This window comes from Cydia pomonella, chromosome 6, assembly GCF_033807575.1.
Source record: "Cydia pomonella isolate Wapato2018A chromosome 6, ilCydPomo1, whole genome shotgun sequence".
In the NCBI taxonomy this organism is placed as follows: Eukaryota; Metazoa; Arthropoda; class Insecta; order Lepidoptera; family Tortricidae; genus Cydia; species Cydia pomonella.
The window spans coordinates 16,438,040-16,452,951 of NC_084708.1; the positions used below are offsets into that span (position 1 = coordinate 16,438,040).

The 14,912-nt window shown below is 40.1% G+C and overlaps 1 long non-coding RNA gene across 1 annotated transcript; it reads right to left on the reverse strand.

Moving 5' to 3' along the window:
* Positions 1-11,734: 11,734 nt before the first annotated feature.
* LOC133519111 (uncharacterized) lies at positions 11,735-13,203 on the reverse strand. Its single transcript, XR_009799585.1, has 2 exons — positions 12,122-13,203; positions 11,735-11,995 (listed from the first exon to the last, which is right to left on the reverse strand). It is a non-coding gene; the product is annotated as an uncharacterized LOC133519111 (long non-coding RNA).
* Positions 13,204-14,912: the final 1,709 nt, after the last annotated feature.

The following is a 14,912-nucleotide window of genomic DNA, read 5'->3' on the forward strand; positions in this document are numbered from 1 at the left end:
AAACTGTGATTCTAATTTTGCGTGAAACATGACAGTGATACTGATACACGACTGCCAAAAAAGGAGTGTCTTGAGTCATGCGTAAAGCAGAAACATTGACATCGTAGACTGGGATCCACTCCATATAGCATTCTTCGTAGTTGCATACTGTACTTACATTGGGGGTCTAGCCAAGAGACAATTGTTTGCAGAAAACGCTATCATTTCCATTAATTATTTACTTTTTATCTTAGCGTTTCGTTTTCCGCGAACGACTTATCTTGGGGACTAGGACAGAAAAGTCAAGAAAGGTATTAAGTAAGTACCTACTTAAGTCCTTTATTTGCATTCATGTTGTACAAATAGATATTAATTAACAAATGAGTTTCAAACATGAGCCCTGCAAGCCCATAGCAATATTACTTAAAGTAACTTATACCTAATACAAACATAATCGTTATTGTAATCTTACGAGTAATCTTAAAACTTATCATTTAAATATTCGTCGACAGCGTAATAGCATTTGTTTATTAGGGTTTCTTTTAATTTTCGTACAAATAGATGTTCCTTTTTTTTCTTCCTTTATATTTTGTGGTAGTTTTTTATATATCTTTATGGACATTGATAAAGGGCCAGACGAATGATAGAAACGGTGCAACTCGGGGGAAACAATCTAGTTGCGCCCTCTAACGAATCCAAAAAGAACCACGACTACACGACTTCCATACTTTCCTTAACTTGACTATACTACTAATTATAGCTGCTGCTGCCTACTAGCTACCAGGTTTCATTCATATGATCAAATCAATTAAACCTTAAATTAAGCCTTTGAATAGGTACAACAAGAAGCCTAAAGGGGTTGTTCAATTGTCCTTATAAAAAATATTTTCGAATTTAAAAATGAGGTAAGTATTCCATGCACCTTCGCATCACCTATAACTACGTGCATAAACATAACATGAATATCACCACGTAAATATGATCAAATGGCTCTAATCCAAAAAATAATGTCTTGTCAGTCAAGAGAGAAACTTGACTGCTATATATATTTCACCTACGTTATCATTCCTACGCAACTTGGCAGGTGGTACTGAGAATTTCGCGATTATTTTTGAAAAACTCGTGAGCTACGCCACACACCGACAAAATTAGCCAAATGTTTTGTTAAAATGTGCTTCAGCTTCTACGATAACACCTGGAAAAGGTTGTCCTGGTTGACCGTTGTAGCTCATGACATACGGCATTTCGTGAACCAAAGATTTCCTTTGGTATTTAGGGGAGGGAGGGGGGGGGGGGGTGTATTATTCAAGCTACTACATAGACTATCCCCGGCCACGGCGGCGTCCTCAGATCATTATACAGGGTATTTATTTAGTCATCTGCAATAATTTACGGGCTGAATATATACTATTCTCAGGTAAAGCATGGCCACTGTCTATTAAGTGCTTTGCAAAATTAGACTTTTCTGGATGGTTGTGTCTGTTTAATTTCACTACTAGGTATAAGGAGCATGTTGCATACAGACACAGCCATCCAGAAAAGTCTAATTTTGCAAAGCACTTAATAGTTAAGAGCCCTTAATCCTTGGAGCGTTCTCCGATTTCACGAAATAACGCTCGATAGATGGCGTTGGCGCTCGGTACGCGAGCGCCGGCAACGCGACGCGCGTTTCAATGCAGACTAGAATAATCTTGATAGTTTTCAATATAGGTAATTTCAAGCAACATTAATTTTAGTGTCATATGATATCATATGGGCACTCTTTATTTTATTGTATATGCACAGTAGTTTTTTTTTTATGTACACTACTACTAAGTGTACAGACTACAGAGTGTACTATAACCCTTGCTCTTTATTCTGTCTCTTTCACACCAATGGAAAATGAAGAAGTTACTAAATGACTGCAGGTATAAATAAAGTAGGTATATTAGTGCGATAGAGAGACAGATAGTGTTTCGTTGTCGTATCGTAAACGATTGGCATGTTGGCCACACACTTGCTTAGTGCCTAGCCAAAATACCAATCGTTTGCGTATATTAGTGCGATAGAGAGAGAGTAGTGTTTCGTTGTCGTATCGTAAACGATTGGCATGTTGGCTACGCACCCATGATACCTAGCCAAGAAGCCAATCGATTGCGCATATTAGTGCGATAGAGAGACAGATAGTGTTTCCTTGTCGTATCGTAAACGTTAAGCATGTTGGCTACGCACACATGCTGCCCAGCCAAGATGCCAATCGTTTGTGCATATTAGTACGAGAGAGAGACAGATAGTGTTTCGTTGTCGTATCGATTGGTATGGTGGCTACGCACCCATGCTGCGTAGTCAAGATGCCAATCGTTTGCGCACATTAGTGCTATAGAGTTTCAGTGTTATTTGAAATCACGTTAGGGTTTGTATTATTATTTTTGACCCGAATGAAGTCCATCCAGGTTCTTATGATGGAGTCAGGAGTTGGTCACCAGAACTCCTAATCTACTCATTATAATTCCATCGTGCTTGGGCTCAAAAGATTTGCCCTGACGAACACCATCGATCTAGATGAGGTCCAGGGTCTCATGACGGAGTCAGGAGTTGGTCACCAGAACTCCCCAGAACTCCTAATCTACTCATCATAACTCCATCGAGTTTGGGCTCAATAGATTTACCCTGATGAGCACCATCAATCTAGATGAAGTCCAGGGTCTCATGATGGAGTCAGGAGTAGGTCACTAGAACTCCTAATCTACTCATTATAATTCCATCGTATTCGAGCTCAATAGATTTGCCCTGACGAGTACCATCGATCTAAATGAAGTCCAGGGTCTCATGATGGAGTCAGGAGTTGGTCACCAGAACTCCTAATCTACTCATCATAACTCCATCGTGTTTGGGCTCAATAGATTTGCCCTCACGAGCACCATCAATCTAGATGATGTTCAGGGTCTCATGATGGAGTCAGGAGTTGGTCACTAGAACTCCTAATCTACTCATTATAATTCCATCGTGTTTGGGCTCAAAAGATTTGCCCTGACGAACACCATCGATCTAGATGAGGTCCAGGGTCTCATGACGGAGTCAGGAGTTGGTCACCAGAACTCCTAATCTACTCATTATAATTCCATCGTGCTTGGGCTCAAAAGATTTGCCCTGACGAACACCATCGATCTAGATGAGGTCCAGGGTCTCATGACGGAGTCAGGAGTTGGTCACCAGAACTCCCCAGAACTCCTAATCTACTTATCATAACTCCATCGAGTTTGGGCTCAATAGATTTACCCTGATGAGCACCATCAATCTAGATGAAGTCCAGGGTCTCATGATGGAGTCAGGAGTAGGTCACTAGAACTCCTAATCTACTCATTATAATTCCATCGTATTCGAGCTCAATAGATTTGCCCTGACGAGTACCATCGATCTAAATGAAGTCCAGGGTCTCATGATGGAGTCAGGAGTTGGTCACCAGAACTCCTAATCTACTCATCATAACTCCATCGTGTTTGGGCTCAATAGATTTGCCCTCACGAGCACCATCAATCTAGATGATGTTCAGGGTCTCATGATGGAGTCAGGAGTTGGTCACTAGAACTCCTAATCTACTCATTATAATTCCATCGTGTTTGGGCTCAAAAGATTTGCCCTGACGAGTACCATCGATCTAGATGAAGTCCAGGGTCTCATGATGGAGTCGGGAGTTGGTCACCAGAACTCGTAATCTATTTATCATAACTCCATCGTGTTTGGGCTCAATAGATTTACTCCGACGAGCACCATCAAATTACCATTATGATGAATAGATTAGGAGTTCTGGTGACCAACTACTGAGTCCATCATGAGACCCTCGACTTAATCTAGATCGATGGTACTCGTCAGGGCAAATCTTTTGAGCCCAAACACGATGGAGTTATGATGAATAGACTAGGAGTTCTGGTGATCAACTCCTGAGTCCATCATGAGACCCTGGACCTGATCTAGATTGATGGTGCTCGTCAGGGCAACTCTATTGAGCCCATACACGATGGAGTTATGATGAGTAGATTAGGAGTTCTGGTGACCAACTCCTGACTCCATCATGAGACCCTGGACCTCATCTAGATCGATGGTGCTCGTCAGGGCAAATCTTTTGAGCCCAAACACGTTGGAATTATAATGAGTAGATTAGGAGTTCTAGTGACCAACTCCTGACTCCATCATGAGACCCTGGACTTTATCTAGATTGATGATGCTCGTCAGGGCAAATCTATTAAGCCCAAACACGATGAGGTTATGATGAGTAGTTTAGGAGTTCTGGTGACCAACTCCTGACTCCATCATGAGACCCTGGACCTCATCTAGATCGATGGTGTTCATCAGGGCAAATCTATTGAGCCCAAACACGATGGAGTTATGATGAGTAGATTAGGAGTTCTGGTGACCAACTCCTGGCTCCATCATGAGACCCTGGACCTCATCTAGATCGATGGTGCTCATCAGGGCAAATCTTTTGAGCCCAAACACGTTGGAATTATAATGAGTAGATTAGGAGTTCTAGTGACCAACTCCTGACTCCATCATGAGACCCTGGACTTTATCTAGATTGATGATGCTCGTCAGGGCAAATCTATTGAGCCCGAACACGATGAGGTTATGATGAGTAGATTAGGAGTTCTGGTGACCAACTCCTGACTCCATCATGAGACCCTGGGCCTCATCTAGATCGATGGTGTTCATCAGGGCAAATCTATTGAGCCCAAACACGATGGAGTTATGATGAGTAGATTAGGAGTTCTGGTAACCAGCTCCTGGCTCCATCATGAGACCCTGGACCTCATCTAGATTGATGGTGCTCGTCAGGGCAACTCTATTGAACCCAAACACGATGGAGTTATGATGAGTAGATTAGGAGTTCTGGTGACCAGCTCCTGACTCCATCATGAGACCCTGGACCTCATCTAGATTGAAGGTGCTCGTCAGGGCAACTCTATTGAGCCCAAACACGATGGAGTTATGATGAGTAGAGTAGGAGTTCTGGTGACCAACTCCTGACTTCATCATGAGACCCTGGACCTCATCTAGATCGATGGTGCTCATCAGGGCAAATCTTTTGAGCCCAAACACGTTGGAATTATAATGAGTAGATTAGGAGTTCTAGTGACCAACTCCTGACTCCATCATAAGACCCTAGACTTTATCTAGATTGATGATGCTCGTCAGGGCAAATCTATTGAGCACGAACACGATGAGGTTATGATGAGTAGTTTAGGAGTTCTGGTGACCAACTCCTGACTCCATCATGAGACCCTGGGCCTCATCTAGATCGATGGTGTTCATCAGGGCAAATCTATTGAGCCCAAACACGATGGAGTTATGATGAGTAGATTAGGAGTTCTGGTGACCAGCTCCTGACTCCATCATGAGACCCTGGACCTCATCTAGATTGATGGTGCTCGTCAGGGCAACTCTATTGAACCCAAACACGATGGAGTTATGATGAGTAGATTAGGAGTTCTGGTGACCAGCTCCTGACTCCATCATGAGACCCTGGACCTCATCTAGATTGAAGGTGCTCATCAGGGCAACTCTGTTGAGCCCAAACACGATGGAATTATAATGAGTAGATTAGGAGTTCTAGTGACCAACTCCTGACTCCATCATGAGACCCTGGACCTCATCTAGATCGATGGTGTTCGTTAGGGCAAATCTTTTGAGCCCAAACACGATGGGATTATAATTAGTAGATTAGGAGTTCTGGTGACCAACTCCTGACTCCATCATGAGAACTTGGACTTCATCCGGGTCAAAAATAATAATGCAAACCCTAACGTAATTTCAAGTGAAAATGCGTTTTTCAGAAAATCGCAGCCAAATAACACTAGACCTTACTCATAGTGTTGTGTTCCTGCCGGTGAGTAAGGTTGCCAGAGCTCAACGAGGGGCGGGAGGGGGTTAGGGTCGGCAACGCGCATGTAACTCCTCTGGAGTTGCAGGCGTACATATGCGGGCCGTATGCTTGTTTGCCACCGACTTAGTATTTAAAAAAAAGTAACACTGAAAATCCATCAATAAGCGAGTCTGTTAGGCATACTGTAAAAAATGAACTTTTATTAAGATTTTCTAATCGCAGTATATAGCACTTCTCGGAACTCCGTAGCTGATTACGATCGCAACGAATGCCTGACAATCGAGCACAGGTCCGTCCTCTAAGCGCGCTCCGCGCGGACTGAGAGCGGGACGTCGCTGCTGCGTGATTTATACGTGTTTTAAAAAAATATAAATTTACGGCAATGTAGGTCCCATAGTTACGATTTTTTTTTTATAGGTTAACATAAAGTTACAGTTTGCTATAATATTATTTTTAAAGCAAAATATGCGTACAATTTGCGGAAATAAAATATAATAAAACCCTGTTTTCGCCAAAAAAATGAAGAAAACTCGGAAGGTATTTTATCAGTTTTTTCAAATGAATCTTCGATTGTTAATCATTCCAGCCCCTCGTACGAGATATGTTGAATCATATTGTAGTCATTCATGTACCAAATGATTCTTGTTTATAGCAAAATTGAGAACCGAAACGCCACATCTCACTGCAAAATTTGGAAAAGACTCCCAAAAAACCTCATTAAAAAAGAGGTTTAAAAGAGAAAATGAAAATTTGAACTGTTGGAGCCCCTAGTTTAGGAAACGATTATTTAAGTACGTTATCAGTTTTTGAATAAATACTAATAGTTACGTCGTAATCTTGAATGAAAAAGGAAGCATTTTACAAAATACGCTCGTCTGTAGGAATAAGGACTCTTAATAGACAGTGGCCATGCTTACCTGAGAATCATACATTAATTGCATGTAAAAATACGCGAGTAAGTATAACGGGTTAGCACTGATTGACTAGCACGTCATTTTATCGCGGATTAGCACAGTAATATTTCTTGCTTTAGTAACTCCATTCAAACAAAAAATAATTACTCAAATCGGCCCATGGGTTTCGGAGTAATCGGTGAACGTACATTAAAAAAAAAATAGCCACAACCGAATACAGAACCTCCTCCTATAAAATTGAAGACGGTTGCTCGTGATAGACCCTAAACTAAAACCTCCGTTTTACTCTCGTAACATGACAGACGGATCCGTATTAATTATTTCCTGATAAGCGGATTCGTAAATAGTGGTATTACTATTGGCCGCGTTGTTATTGCTCGAGGATTCTCTTCTCGGAATATCCCCGCGGAGACGAGCACGCGCCGCGCGCCCCGCCGGCCCGTCGCGACAGTCTATACTTTACTTTTTCACATTCACGATTTCGATATTTCCGAGAATACCACGCGAGCGCCCTCTTTCTTATTATAAGTTTTAATGTGTTTATTTTTAGCATAGTAAAAAATAACGATCTAGTTATTTTTATTTTACGAAACACAAAGCTTCCGTCAGAATTTTAAGTTTATAGACATGTTTTTATAGCTACGTATGTACCTACACACGCATCCGGTCATCGCGTTATGAGTACTAACCTAACCTAATTCTTACAATTTTCTGACTAACTAACCTGAACCTATTTAACTTTAACCGGAAACAAAGAATTCTAAGCATAGTCAACTTGTGTAGGTCCAAATACCTAACAGCTTCCAGTCTTGTACATGGGTTTTGTTTGAAGTCATAAATTGTACTTGGATGATAACGGTCATACTTAGTCCTAGCCACCTAAAGGTCTTCGCACACTATACCAATTCCACACCAACTCAACTGACTTTTGGTTCACCTTAGTGGACGACGCGTAGACCACCCGACAGTTACCTAAATTTAATTAAACATTGTACTATAGGACATACAAGATAAGGCTTTAATTTCAATATTTAATTTTGAGTCGAGTGGCTGTTGAGTTGTAACAATGTGCTAAGACCTTTAAAATCTGAAATTGGACATACCGAGCTAGACAAATTGAAAGTAAGTCATTTCAATTGAGAACTTTAAAGTTAATAGCCACTTAATAACTAATAAATCAAATACATTTTCTAATAATTTAATGAGCATGTGAATTGAATTATCAATTAACCCAAAAGGAGGCAAAATCGCCTTTTCATATAACCGTACTCCTCATTTTCCTCTGTTGATATTAACATTATTGAAAATATTTAGACACAATTTGTTGTATATCGACCACGGCCATGCCCCTAAGTTTGATTTTTTTCGAATTTTTAATTCTTATAAGTTATAAGAGTTAAGAGCATTTAAAAATTTGTATGAAAACTGGTTTTCGCTCCTAATTTTTACAATAATCAAAAAATCGAAATAGGTTAAACGTAGGGGCAAAGCTATTGTTAATATACATTAAATTAAGTAAAAATATTTTCCAGAGAGGAAAATGGGGCCTACGTTTGTATGGAGAAGCAGCCGTCCCCTTTCTTCTCAAAAACTCAACATTTATGTATACATATTTAGGTATAAAAGCAACTGTCTTAGACTACCGGGAAATTTGAATCATGACCTATCAGAAATAAATAGGTACTTACGTATTTAAACAACAAAGAATCTCCCTAAAATTCTTGCTACGTCGTCGAGCCTGTTTCCTAACTAGTACAAAATAATTGCGACACTCTGGCGCCGCCCACCCGACGCGAGCTTGTGTTGCCATGGTAACCAATTGAGCCTGTTGCAGGACAGCAGGAGTATTTTTTTTTAGTACATTACCACTTGTATACTCATTTAGAGTCTGTGCGGAAAGAAAAGAGTCGTGCAATGTATAGGGCACAATTCATTCCAGGACTCTTCTCTTTCCGAACAGAGTCTACGATCATAACCGTTATAATTTCAAAAAAATTAGTGATCCAAGATCAAATACAGGATGATTTTTAACTCGTGAACAGTAACCACATTTCCCGATAAAGCTTCATTAAACTAACGCGGAACACTAATTAACAACATTCATGGTCACCCTTCTAGTCACGTGACTTAATTGCAATGTAAACATGCGATTAAGTCACGTGACCACAAACCTATGTAGAACTTACTGAATCTTATCGAACGAGTTCTCAACTTAGGTTATTATTATTAAACTTATTAATGTTGTCAAACACGATAATCATGTGAGTTTTAAATACCTACTAACATTGTACATTAAATGCAAATACATTGCTTCTCAATCATCATTTAATAATTTTCATATCACACTTACTTCAATAAATGTTCAAAGTGGTCGCCTTCCAACCTTGAAAACAACTCTGCCCGTCGCCTGTGGTCAGTGCCGGATTAAGACATTTTGGTGCCCTAAGCATTTCTAGACCATGGTGCCCCCTCATCAAGATTACATTGAAATTTCTTGGTAAATTGAGCGACGTTTATTGCCGCATTACTTCTGAGAATAGAATTTTCAATCCATCACATCATTTTATCACGGAAATTGACAGAACTGCAGTAGTAATGTTCCAAGAGTAGGTCAAGTGTAAGTAAATTCGAAGACCGTGCTTCGCATAAGTCCGGAGGCCAAGCCAACCATGGTCCAAGTGTAAGCGAAGACGTAAGACATGGGCAGTATTCCGCAGAGGATTTTGCAACGTCTAGAGCTTTCCTGCGAAGCTCATTCATGTGAGGGCAAAGGCCGAGCTTCAGTAGGGGCTTAGCCATTGGCCATTGGTTTTTGTCAGAACAGTACTAATGGCCACAAATGTCTTAAATAGCAAATTATTGTTGACGAAAACGGGACTTAATAGGGTAAGTTTTAAAATTACCTCTGACCAGACGTTTCAAGGACGGCGTTGTCCCCATGGTCTCGGAGAAGACTGTGTAAAGTCGACATCATTATTTTGACGTTGGAGGTAATTTTAGAACTTAATCAAACGCGAATAAATCCCGTTTTCTTAAATGATAATGTGTCACAATTAGGCCAATACAATTAGATTTTTTCGACCTAAAAATACATGTAGTCCGAGTTTGCTCCATTCCAGGAGGTGTGCATAAATGTTTCCTCTTTTTCAGTTTTTTTGCTTGTAAATCGAAAACGGTACGGCCGACGGAAAATTTGTTGTAATTACGAGTATTATTAAAATTGATATCCGAGGATCCGAAATGTAATTTCATAGTTAAATTACATTTCTTGCAATAAAATATATTGATTGATTGATTGATTTAAGGTACCTTAATATGTATTCGTAGTACCTAAATTGTAAAAAAAGGTCGACATTTTTTATTTTTGGTAAAATCATGTTAATAATCCGAAAACGCTTTCTTACCAGTTTCTGATCCACCAAGTGCTATTGTAATTGATAGTGGGTTCCTTCTACATCGAGTGGTTTGGCAATCCAAAGGAAAAAATATCTCCTAAGGATCCCAAAATATATGCACACCTCCTGGGATAGAGCAAACTGGGATTACACGCATTGAGGACCAAATAAAACTATTACTTAAAACAATTTCCAGCTTGATGGGAATTAATTCCTCAAAACGCTATTTTTGGATCTAATTTGATTGGCCTAAATCGTGAAGGTTTAAATCAGTGTTTTTAAAGGCAAAGTCTGAGGCTGAATGTGCGGAGCGTTCGATCAGCGCTTACGGATGAGGCCAAAGGTCGAGCTGGAAGAAAGCAAGGCTTGAATTTGACCAATGGCAAGGTATGAATAGCTGGACGTCAGGAGCGTTCGATCGCGGCGCGTTATCATATAATACAACTAATGGCGAGGTGTGAGCAAGGCAGCCCAGCTGCGTAAGAGGACAGCATGGATTTGGATCCATGGCCAAGCGAAAGCGGGGCAGTTTGCATAAAGTAGAAGGCCTGGCGTCGCATAAGACCTAACGCCGAACTGCAAAAGAGTGGCTTGAAATCGAACCTATGTAATCACAGTTCTACTACTGCTCGGCCTTTGCCTTAACTCGAAAGCGCAACTTGATAAGATGCTTTTGTTTTTCGGCCTTCGCAGGGCCCTTTATTACACTTTGACAATTAGGTCGCAGGATCGCGGCTCTGCAGCAACTCGGCCTGGCCGACACATCTGGTGTGCAAGAGACCAAAATACGCTACAAAATCGGTAATCTACGTCGAGAAAATCGGTTGGCCACAAGCCCGACGCTAAGATTTTTTTGGCCATGAGTTTTGATGGCCTCCGCGTAAGGTTGGAGATGTGCTTACGTGTCCTCACTCTCTTACGACCCTTCGTTATTAGATGGGTACTTGCACACGTATCAAAAAGTTTCGTGTACATAATAAGTACTACACTACGACTGCGATGCTGATGCAGCCTGCACGTTTTTTTTTCCTATGATTTTGGTGCCCCCCTAGACGTGGTGCCCTAAGCAAGTGCTTATTTTGCTTAATGGTTAATCCGGCACTGCCTGTGGTCGTCCAAAAGGATGAAAGATTTTGATCATTTGACGAATTAGGCTGTGACAGTAGTGACTCGGGGTAACTTTCTCGAAATACTTCTCGTGTTGGAAATATGCTATTCGTTTTAACGTAAAATCTTATGTCGTAAATTTGAAATGCGGTGTATACAATTTTTAATTAAATCAATCAATCAATTTTTCGTGTTATGGCTCCATCAAGCTGTTGAAGATTCTGCCAATGGCGAGGTTGGATAAGACACACCTAGTATATGAATCTTATCATATTACGGTCATAGATTCGCAGCGAATAGTTTACGAGTCTTATGACACATGTCATTGTCATCTTTTTTAACGTTTCTCAGCCAGCAATAGCAAGGAGGATGAATTAAATAATTTGATTAATATGCTACGAGTCCGTGATAATTCTACCGTAACCAGTAGGATTATTTAGTCTCATTAAATTGATAAAAAACAAAAATACATTTACAGATTTTTGGATATTCTTACTTTTGTAATACTAGTATTAAAATTTAGTAATAAAATCGTATTTTTTATCACGAGTTATGAATCACGCTGTAGAAGGCAAGCGATATCCAATAAGATGGGCAGACCTTGTAACAAAATGTTCCCATATTAGGTAGTAACTACTGACGACCAAAAATAAACTGTCAACTGGATTTCATTTTGTACACACCTCTGATAGATCCGAAGGTCTGATACATCCCGGAAACGTTAAGACGAGGGAGAGTACCTAATGCAAGAGAATAAAAACGAGAGTAAAGCACGACTTAAATGAGTTAGATTAGGTTATCCATCAAAACAAATGCATGAGCGCTCTTGGAATTAGTGAACAACGGAGAAAAACGAATTCATTTACGGTAGATCGAATGATATTCCCTCACAAAACCTGCAGAGGAAACGGATTTTCTTCATGTGGGGTAGAGCCAATAAATAAATTCAATGAGGGTCACCCGCCATTGTATTCCCGCTGACCTCTGAGACACTTACATAATTATATTCTATACGACAATAGTAGGACGTCTGCGCGTATCATGACATTGTCACGAATTGTTTGAGTGACAACTTAAATTAAAAGGTATGTTACAAACAGGAAATAGCAACAATTAACAAGGAACAGATTAAAAAGAACACTAACAAAAAGAGGGTTTGCGGTAAACACAAGACAAGAGTAAGTATTACTCGTAGCTCTATAATGCGACACATTAAATTGGTCGGGAATCTAAAGAGCTACAGGTTAACGTGAACTCTTTGAACTTGGTGTGTCTGTGTTGCAAAGCGACTAAACCAGTAGGCTCAGGCAACAGGCAGCAAGGGAGCTAAATGCACCTGCCCAAGTGCCGACGCCCTGGCGGCGGCGCGCGCTCCGTTGCACAAACGTCCGAACATAATAACCTTGTTGTTATTTACGGTAAGCGAGTAAATAAACCGCGCTCGCCAAAAGGGATTGGTGAACTAAATTGCAGACATACCTACTTAATCAAAACATCGAGATTATAACAAATTGTGTTCCCAGGCTCATTTAAGCATGGTTTAACATTTAATCTCAAATGTAGTTTAACCGTTTTTTATTCAGAACTACAAATGTTCTAGATATTCATGATTATGGTAGTTACCCTAACCCAAAGTCAGTTTAAGAATATAACAGCCTTTTCTTCTTCGCGTTGTCCCGGCATTTTGCCACGGCTCATGGGTGCCTGGGTTCAGCTTGACAACTAATCCCAAGATTTGGCGTAGGCACTAGTTTTTACGAAAGTGACTGATGCCATCTGACCTTCCAACCCAGAGGGTAAACTAATCCTTGTTGGGATTAATCCGGTTTCCTCACGATGTTTTCCTTCACCGAAAAGCGACTGGTAAATATCAAATGATATTTCGTACATAAGTTCCGAAAAACAATGGTACGAGCCGGGGTTTGAACCCGCGACCTCCGGATTACAAGTCGCACGCTCTTACCAGCGCCATTAAGAATATAATAGCATGTTATATTAATTTGAAGAGTGGAGACAAAACGGTATACTTTTAATTCCGAGGAAGGAAGTAGGAAGAAAACGTTACCATTCAAACTCAATCGTATAAAACTGATGCGGCGAATTGAAAAGCAATAAGAGATATCACAAGAAAAAAATATTTCAATTAAATGTTATGTGAGTGTAGTGAATAATGATGAATGGAAGTGGATGCAATGGCTCGGCTGGCTCGGCAGCCGAGACGCGCAAAGAGTCGCCACTTGGCTGAACTGCGTATTGGCAAAGAAAATGTTTCGATGATAAGCAGAAACCCAGTACAACATGAACTGTATTCGTAACAAATAAGTCGCAGACCAGACTTACTGGTTCACCTGTAGCGTAGGGGTTAGTAAGCGTTTCGTGAATAGCAACCCTGAAACCCGCGGGACCGGTCGTACGGCATCGCTTTTTGTTCCCTGACCCTGTATTCTCATTACTTGTCGACCACAGACGATAGCTCGTCTTGGAAGAACCACAGAAAGTGTGATATCCGGGTATACTTAGTAGTTACGGATATCCAGATCACACTTATACTGGTTATACTGAACTGAAGGTCCACTTGTTAGCAAGCGGCTGGATTACACGGCCATGTTGCCAACTAACCAACCGCCTCGCCTGGACCTACTAATGAGAGTTCTTCACTGAATGGAAATTGTTCATTACAATCCTAATTGCTGCAATTATTATACGTCCATGGCTTCCACATGGAATACGCATTTGCAATATTAAGTCAAATTTACCTAGTAGGTGGCATGTTTTCAAAACCATTCGCTATCATAGAAAAGGATGTATAAATTGTTGATAGTTTCCCAAAAGTCATAAAGGTTAAACTTGACAAAATTTCCATGTCCATTGTACTTTTCTTAAGACAATCATAATAATCACCAAAACTATATCGATCCCAATATCAACGTTGTGTAAGTGGCTTTGTTTTATTACAGAGTCCCAATGGTCATGGTTATCATAAGTCTAGCATCAAATCAGCTTGATGTTGAGGACATTCATACATTGTATTGCCATCAAAGTAGCGTATTTAATACGTACGCTAAATTCCAACTTAATCCGAATCGATGAAGTTTTTGTTTTCTATCGTGTGGTATTAAAGGGGTTTTTTAAGTCGATAAAAAAAACAATCATATCTTCAATTATGCCTAATATCCCCATTTCTATCATATTAAATAAAATAAAAACCCGCCCGCTTCTTCTCTGCTAACGTGGTGCGGTCTCTATGTAAGAATTAACTGAAAAAACTCCTCAAGCTCGCCCTCCAACCATCAGAACTTTTTCTTACTTGAAGCTTAGATATTACCAAACGAACATGTACAGTCAGCGTCAAATAATTTGTAGCAGTCAAAGTAGCCAAATAGTTCGGTACACCATACTAAATATATGGTGTACCGAACTATTTGGCTACTTTGGTTGCTACAAAGTATTTGACGCTGACTGTACCTAAAGCAATTTTCAATACTCCTTATTTTACCGGAATGACATTATACTCGTATTGAGTAATACTATAGGATTTGACATTATAATCATGAAAAAAAAACTAAATGAAAATATTTTCAAAATTGCTTTCTTGGGGTTATATACGAGGTATTTTTTGAGGTATGTTTTACAAAAGAAAAACAACAGGTTGTATTC